Below are 8,948 nucleotides of genomic sequence, written 5' to 3'. Positions count from 1 at the left end.
CACGTAGAGCAAGCAGAAGTTGTATTTTCTGCTTCCACACGTAGAAGTTGGAGTCCGTCAGTTTGTCGATTCTGATGGATCCTCCTCCTCCTTGATCTTCCATTTTAGTGCAAATAAACTTCAAGTATTTGAACATCCGTTCGGAGATCCCAAGCCGTTAACCGATAGTCAACACAATGGCAAGCCCACCCGTCTAAGAAGTTCGATATGATTACTATGAAGTTGCACTAGGAGAAATTTGCGAAAAGATATGTGAATTTGTTTGGATGAAATCCCTACCTATTCTGTTCAAAAACTACCTTTAAGTGTGCGGCACCGTTCTCGTGGCACTTCAGGTGCCCGTGAGACTCAAAGACGCGATTGCAAGGGATACAACGCGGAGCTTCCTTAGCGTTGGCAATTTGAATGCGATGAGACCTAGACTGAATGTGGTCGTAAAAGGCCTTCGCACTATTGCCACTAACGCCGCAGACTTTACAATACCGCTTATACCGCGGGCACACCTTACGATTCTTCTTGCGCTCACGCTTGAACTGCTTATCCGCGAGAACAGCCGCTTTCCGAGCAGAAAGTCGATGCGTAGTTCTCTTTATTGGTGCGGGAACAGAGCGCGGAATACGAGGAATCCTATAAGGTGCGCAACTCGAGGACGGACCCGGAAGCGCGAGCCGAGGCGAAGGTTGATCCTCAGGCTCAAGCACCTCAACGGATACGACCTCCGATGTCCCAACCATTCCACCGGTGACCAGCTTCCCAGGCGCAGAGCGCACCGGTACTAATTCCAGATCTAACACAACCCCGTAAAAACAGGTATTCACAATAAGGAATATGAAGATAATCGTCAGTAACAGATTTTGGAATTATTGCTCTTAAGAACCACCAAAACGTGCAAAGACAATCACTTAGATGTGTAGGAAATGGAAAGAAACTCAAAACTTACTTTGCATGAGAGAACGAAGAAAAACCAAATGCGAGATTGACGACGACGGCGGTAGCGGGAGCGGAAACGAAGACGAAGACCAAAGACAGAGACAGCAGCAAGAACCACGGCAAGAACGAAAGCCAAACCAAGAACGAAGACAACGAATACAGCGGGGGCGATGACCAAAACCAATTCACACAAGAGAGCAAGAACGACAGCAGCAGCGAAAACCAAAACCAAGAACGACGGCAAGAACGAGAGCGACAACGACAGCGAGAAGACCAGCGCAAACAACGACGAGAAACGGCAGCGAAAACGACAGCGACAACGACGGCAGAAACAACGGAACGAGAACGACAGACTCATGCAGTGAAACGACAGCGAGGGACTGGGTCCATAACCTAATGGTAGGTTCGGAGGGGCAAGGGAAAGAAGGAGGGCAGGTTGATGTGTGTGAGTGAAGGAGTTGGTACCGAGGTTTACTTGGAGCCGTCTTTTGGCGATACATATACACTTTGAGTGTTACACTATCCCATTACTTTGGCACCTGGTAAACCGTACTCATCATATGCGCGACCAAGCGCAGTCCTCTTCTGGCCCGTCCACACTGTTCTATTTCCACCTTACGAATTGACTATTGACTATCAGTGCACAACAGTTTCTACACATTTCGAGTGACTGTAAACCATGGCCCTATGCATGCAATCGTTTCACACCTTACTAATCTGCATCCAGACATGACAGAATATATTCTTGCACAATGAACAACTTGGCATCTCTCTATTTCCAACAACGCAAAGTCCTGTCATATCTCAGTCCCCATACATGTCCTTGTTTCGTACCTTACTAATTTCGGTACACACTGCCAGACAACTATCACGGGTAGCAACAATGTGCATCCAGACTTTCTACACATCTCACGTGATATCCGATGTGAATCACACGAGTACTGTCATCAACTTGCATCCAACGGCGCACCATAACGAGAGCACAGTACAACGTCGCATGCTGACGAGAGTGTAGTACAACGGTGCATGCTGATGCAAGGGTCGCATACAGCGTGACGCATACACTGAATACTCACGTAAGTACATGTCTCTTGTGAGAAATACTTGTTGTACTTCTAATTTACATGTACTGTACTCGGACACGCGCCGGACCGTATGCAGGCGACGTGTACAAGTGTACGTATACGCAGCAACCTGGCGACGTGTACATTTGTACACCGCACACAACTGTCCAGCGCCAAGGCCACCCGTAATTACCCATTACAACCATGGTGAACAACTTGAAACCCCCGAAATGATGTAATTAAAACGTATACCGATCATTCAAGATATATCACCAGCATGACCGCAAATAAGTGGACAATAACAGACCAATAGAATTGCAGCATTCGAACCGACACCCAATATATTTGCAGTATTGCCTGTGTAGCCCTATAACGGTTCGGGCCAAATGCAAATTTTCGGCATTTATGCAAATTTGCATAACCCTCCAAAAGTCCACTTTCGTCCCCAGAACCCCAAAATCTGAGACTTTACACGTGTCAAGTGGTGATATGCGGTGAGGGTCCGGACCGTCGAGTCATGTACACGTGTCGCTCGATTTTGCACTTTCCAGGTAGCAGCATGTGGTGGCACATTTTCAATAAATGAATCGGTCAACCGTCGTAACAAACATGTTGATGTGAAATACCACTATGTACAAGATGCAATTAAGAGAAACGTCATTTCTTTGTCGCATTGCCCGACCACTTTCATGCCTGCAGATATCCTGACAAAAGCACTTGGGCGAGTTCTGTTCCAGAAGTTTGTAGAACTTCTAGGGCTTGCAGTAGCTACTTCTGGTAAAAGCATGTGATCGAGGGGGAGTGTTGTAATTCTACGACCACATGCTGATATGCATGACACACAACGACAGGTATGACACGTGTAAAATCGAAAACACTCTGCGTGACGAGCTGCGCAAGTTTTGTTTTTAACGTGTACACGTGTGAAATATGTACACGGTTGCGGTGTACAGTACAATCTGAGCATGTTTCGTTTTCTTCGCCCGACACGTGTATGACCTGTACACATGTCCTCATTACACTGTCGGACGCGTACAGTACGCCTGCAGTCTTACAGACAAGGTGTAGAAACTTGGTGGCCGGTGCCTGGCACGTGCCAAAGGTGTACAGCGTCCATGGAGTGCAGCACGGGTACAGCAGGACACAAAGATTCCATTGCGCGAGTTTTGAATTGGTAAGGGAAAATGTGCACCGTTGTAATTGACAGTGGACAGGACCTCACGAGAGATTCAGATTTATAAGGCAACGTGTGCGCTGTAAACAGTCCTTGCAGGATTGATTTGAATTCGTAAGGCAACGTGTGAGCTGTAAACGTGCCTTACGAATTTGTGCCACCCTGGATTTGGAATAGTAAGGGAATTTGTGCTTTGCTGTGCTTTGTTGTACTGCCTTAATATTTTCTCCGTCATGACAGTGGTAATTCGTAAGGCGGTTTTCTGTTATGTTTGTTGGGCCATCGCCAGTTTGGCTGAGTAGCAAGACGGGCACATGCGTTAGAGCCAATATATTTGTAGTACGTGTGTGTTAGTCTTTGGTAGTAGAGTTCTAGAAGATTGCAGAAGTGTATAAGTAGTGCCAGAAGTTGGCGACTCAAAGTAAATCGGTACCCAATCCTTCAACTTCACCTCATCAACCGTCCTTCGAATCCCCTCCGCCCCGCTGACCTACCAAAAGTCGCTGCCAAGAGAACGCCATTAACAAAGCTTTGAGTTCGTTTGGGACCGGGGTTTCGTCGCAGTGAAGAAACCCGCTGCCCCTGAATCCGCGAGGGCTCTTCAAAGCTGACGAGTGGAGATTTTTTGTCCACCAGTCCTCAATGGTAGTGTTCGATGGAGAGCTACCTCTGCACATCATGGAGGGTTGGCACTTGTTCGTGCAGACAGTTGACATGTGCGGGTAGCCGTCGTTACCTAACAGCGATGTGAACCGTCTTTCAAAGACGGCTCAAATTTTCTACAAGTTCTACGAGGATACATTCTACGAAGGGTTACCAGAGCAACTTAACGTCTGCAAGCTGACTCTTCATTACATTCTGCATCTTGCCGATTCTGTTCGAAACTGCGGCCCCCATTGAATGTGTCACAGTTCGCAATGGAAAGATTCATTGGAGAGACTGTGCATGGTCTGAATGCAAGAAACAAAGCGGCAAAGTCCGTCTTAGAACATTAGAAATTCCAGCAGTCCTACATCAGCTAAAAGATAAAAATGGGGATTGGAAGAGACGAAGTTCCCAGATTGTCGAGGGAGAGGCTTTGCATAGCTTCTAGTCTACCTGAATTTAGCGAAATGGTACTGTGTCATCCGTGTCGTCCGTCGTCTGTCCAAAAATGTACGGACGAGTTTGGTGTGAAAATGTGTTGTAATTGTACGACCACATGCTGACACGCATGACACACAATGACAGATATGACACGTGTAGAAGCAAAAACAATCAGCACGTCAAACTGTCGATCAAAATGCGGTTTTGTCGCAAGTCTTCCGTCACAGGACAGAAGGTAGCTCGCTGGAGCCGTGCGCTGGTAGTTCAATACGTGAACAAGTTTATTTGATGGTTCTGATGTCTCCCTCTCTCCTATGTTTTTCCTATCTCCTCTTTTATGTCGCTCCGGGTTCTTTGTCTCCAACTTACTGCCACGTCTGCTGACACAGACTGGGAGCACTGTAGAAACCACGATCTTTCGTCATTCTCAGTTTCCGCCCTTTCGCGCTCGCCCTATGTGGGTTACCTTGTCCGATTCAAGGTAACGAAAGGGCAGGGGATACAGTAGTCTAGTTGCAGATACAGAAGTGAATCTTAGAGCAAATCTTGTGCAACATTCCGGATCAATTGCACCGGAATGATATCGACACTCCCGGTTTTCTAAGGATGGAAAGTCGAGATACTAGGAGCTTTTCTCCATTTTTCTGTCTACACGGATCACCCATTGCAAGACTTTTAGGTCCACTCTACCTTCATCAAGTAAACGATTCATGGCCAAACATGTTCCTCTCTTCGTCAAAGCGTCGGCGGGGTTGTCTTCGCTGCGAACCCAACCGATATCTGCTATTTCCTTATTGCCGTATGCCTCTCTTGTGGCCTGAAGGTCTATCATTAAGCGTCGCTCCGTCGTTGAAGAGTTCTTAATTATTACCTTGAACAAGCTATCTGAATCCGTATACAGTTGCAGTGGTATTCTTTTTGACATAATTTTCTGCATGTCATGTCTCAAGCTGAAGGCAAAATCAAACGCATCGGCAAAGGCGTAGCATTCACCACCCATCACTGACCGAACAACTCTTTTCGATTTGTAGCTGCAGTAATGAATTATGTTGGCCCTTCCACTTGCGTCGCAAAGCAAAACAATGAAGCCCAGTTGAGAATGCAGCGATGGTGTATTTGCGAAGGAGGAATCGGTAAATACTTTCATGCATAATGATTCTTTGTCAAGTTTTTGCTGCAATAGTCCCTTACGTGGCGTTAACTGCACATGATTAATTGTTTTGTTTAAGTCTTTCACATCTTTTCGAGTCCATTTCCCTTCTGTGACTTGTGACGCCAAGTTGGCTGATGCACAGATGTCAGGTCTTGTGTTAGTCATCCACGCAAGTTTCTGGCGCATAGAGCGATACTGTGCAAATGTGCAATCCTTTGAGAGTTCGTGGAGACGTTTTGCATACTTCTCTTGATGCATGAGGTATCCAGTACAGGTCTTCTCCACTTGGATACCAGCAAAAATAAAGGAGTCATACTGTCTAGCTTTGGACTCGAACTGTCGCTCTGTGATTCTTGATTTATCCGCAAAAAATCCTGTCCCTGCGCTAATAGTGTCATGTACATGCGTCCCAATCATTCCTTGTAGTTTCCCTCGCACAACCTTGAAGAAAAAGGACAAATCACCTGCCGTTGGAGTCATACGAAAGTCTTCATGCAAGTGTTTGAAAAAGGTTTCATGCCAGTAGTCTCCACTTTCTGAGAGTCCATATAGCGGCTTCAGAAGTTTAAGGAGCTGATTGGAGTTAAGTTTGAACTCCTTAGAAGGTCTGATATATATATCGCGCATAAGTTTGCGAGCGGATTGCAAATATGCTTGCGATATATCCTGTGTCCAGAGTCTCATTCCGGAGATGGCTGCTATAGCGATCAGTGATCGAATTGAGCTTTTTTGTAACGTCGTACTGTTGTGCACCAACAATTCTTTCTCAGCATCTGTGTGGCCTTGGACAACAAAACGTGCCTTACATGTCTCCTCGCCTGTGCCAACATTCTTAATGGAAAGTACAAATCTGCCTCCCATAATGTTGGGTCGCTGGTCACCCTTTTCTATGTCTTCGCGACAGACGATCTCAAATGTTCCTCTCTCTGCTAACCCAGAGAGTTCCTTGCGTTTGGCCTCTTGCATTTCCGATGTGTAACTGCGAGGGTCACCAAAAGACAGCGTTTCAGTGACAAGGATACCTGGCGGTGGGGATGAACGGAACTGATCGAAAGCTTTTACGAGTTTTTGTAGCTCATGCTCCCCATTAACTTCAGAGTCGGGTAAGACTTGAGAAATATTGAATTGTTTCGGCTTTCCGTCCCATTCTACAGTAATAATTTTGCCAGCGACCTTCTCGACAGTGAAAGGGCCTTTCCAGGACCCTGTTCTTTTGCAGCCTGACTTTCCCTCGCGATAGACATGCACCGCGTCCCCAGGTTTGATAAGAAAATGCGTGGAAGGCGGTATCTTAGAACGTAGGGCTTCTTGCACACGTAAGCGGGCAACGACGGAAGCCATTTCTTTCCTTGCTGTTTGAAGGGCGGCCATGCGTTCCTTTTGCATTGGCACATCCATATTGACTGCGGGGAAAGATGGTAGAGACCCGAAAACCAGCAGTGATGGTACAATTCCATCTGGACCTGTGGTGTCGTTGAGAGCTTTCACAGCGAGTCGGAGACCAATTTCGGGATCGATAGTGGGGTGGTCTGTCAACACTTTGTCAAAGACTTGGCGGAGAGGCTCATGGTATCGTTCCCCGACGCCAATAGAGTTGTGGCTTTCGACGCCCGATATCTGAAGTTCGATTCCATGCAGTGATGTGACACCATTCCAGAATTTTGACGTGAAAATAGAGCCCTGGTCTGCACGTATACGGTTTGGATATCCGATGTACACAGAAGCCCAGCCCTCGATAAAAGCATCCCACACGTCTTTGGCGGATTCGCCTTTCAGAAGCACAGCATTTTGAAATCTGGTCTGAGTGTCCACGATGTGTAATAAGGGATTCCGTTTTATCCACATGAGGTCGATCGCAACTTCATGATTGAATCTGACTTCCTCTCCCGGGATTGACACACGGAAGCGATATGGGCCGGCTTTGTGGGTGTGGCAATTTCGGCATGCATCAGCGATCTCTTCCAACGTCCGCCTTGTGTCTGCCGTGACTTCCTCTGGGCGAGCACGCTTGAGCAAGTTGTACAGTTTCTGGACGTTGGCATGAAAAAGGTGGAGGTGGAGCTTTTGTAGCTCTGCTTTGGTAAATCGAATGGATTCTTATCCCCATTCCACAAACATGTGGCCGTGCTTGCGTTTAATTGGGAGTTTCCATTTGTCGCGTCGGCTCTCCAGTACGTTGCTGACATTGTCAGCGACCAGCCTTTCATTGTCAAGGACGTCTAGTCCCAAGAGAAAGGGTATGTCGGCATCAACCACGTCAATAAGCAAGGGAAGAAATTGCCCATCCGGGAGTGGTAGGCGTAATTCAAGCTTCCCCATGCTTGCACATGATCCATTTCCGAAAATGTAAGTCACCAATCAAGGGCATAGGCGAAATTCCTTTTTGAACATACGGCAGTATGCCTGCGCTTGGCGTTTCCCGATAACAGACTTCGATGCACCGCCGTCTAAGCAAGCGCCCTCGAAATGCCATTTTCTGTATCTCTTGCCTTTCGTCTCGGCATTCATACTGAGTACAGATGCGTATCGCCTCCATCTTTCCCTCTTTACATGAAAATCTCTACTTCTTCTCTGGCGGGGTACAAAAAAGGCTTGACTTGCTTGCCGAAAGGATGCAAAATCGTCGTTGTATGGTTTGTCAGGTGCTTTCTTCAGCCTAGTGTACGGGACCTGTCGGCAAGGTAAGTCCCGACTTAAAAAGGCGCGTTTTTGCCCGACCACTGGAGTGCTTCCTCCCCGGCGGATGCAGAGACAGTGTCCAGTATTCCGATAGCTGCTTTAGAGTCATCAACAAACGACACTGAGTGGGCGTTATTATCTTCCGAATCTGTGTTCCCATTGGAACTATCGCCGCTTGACGTTTCGGCATCTGAATCCCGCGTGAAAGAAATGGTTCCCTCTCTCCCTGCTGCGACGAGGACTTGTGCAACTTCGTAGAATGCCTCTACGTAGTTAGAACGAGAACCCTTGTTTGCACGGAAAGTAGCCAGGTTTCGAGCTATACGCTCTAGATTTACTGGCTGTGTACAGGACCTGACACGACATCCCTCTTTCTCGCAATTGAAGCAGGTCGGCTTACTTCTTGTTGGTCCAGGCCTTTGTGGCCTTTTTCCTTACTTGGCGGGTCCTGCGTAGTTGATCTTCCATCTGGATGCTCGGTGGGAGCTCGAACTGGAGCGAGCTTGGGAGTTGTTTCCGAAGATACTCCATTTGGTTTGGAATTTTTCTAATGTGGTGCGATAGCGTATGTACGGCATGTTCATTACTTCATGGTTCGTCGAAACCATGAGTGCCCATTCTCTGTTCTGTACAGCGCCTTCTAGAAAAGACCTCTTGTGGAAGTCACTTCTCAACTGTGGGTGCGCCATAGGGGACAGTTTCTCGATATCTTTGGTAAGCTCTTTCAGAGCTTGACGTTCTGAACGGCCGTCTGTTTCGTAGTCAGCAAGAGTCAGGGAGCGTAGGCGCTCCGTAACTGCATCCATCTTAGATTCTGATGAATATGCGTCGTTGAGTATAGCAATAGCGGTACCCCAGCTTC

The sequence above is a fragment of the Chondrus crispus genome, genomic scaffold (assembly GCF_000350225.1).
Source record: "Chondrus crispus Stackhouse genomic scaffold, scaffold_189, whole genome shotgun sequence".
NCBI lineage: Eukaryota > Rhodophyta > Florideophyceae > Gigartinales > Gigartinaceae > Chondrus > Chondrus crispus.
Note: the sequence above shows the minus strand (reverse complement) of the source record.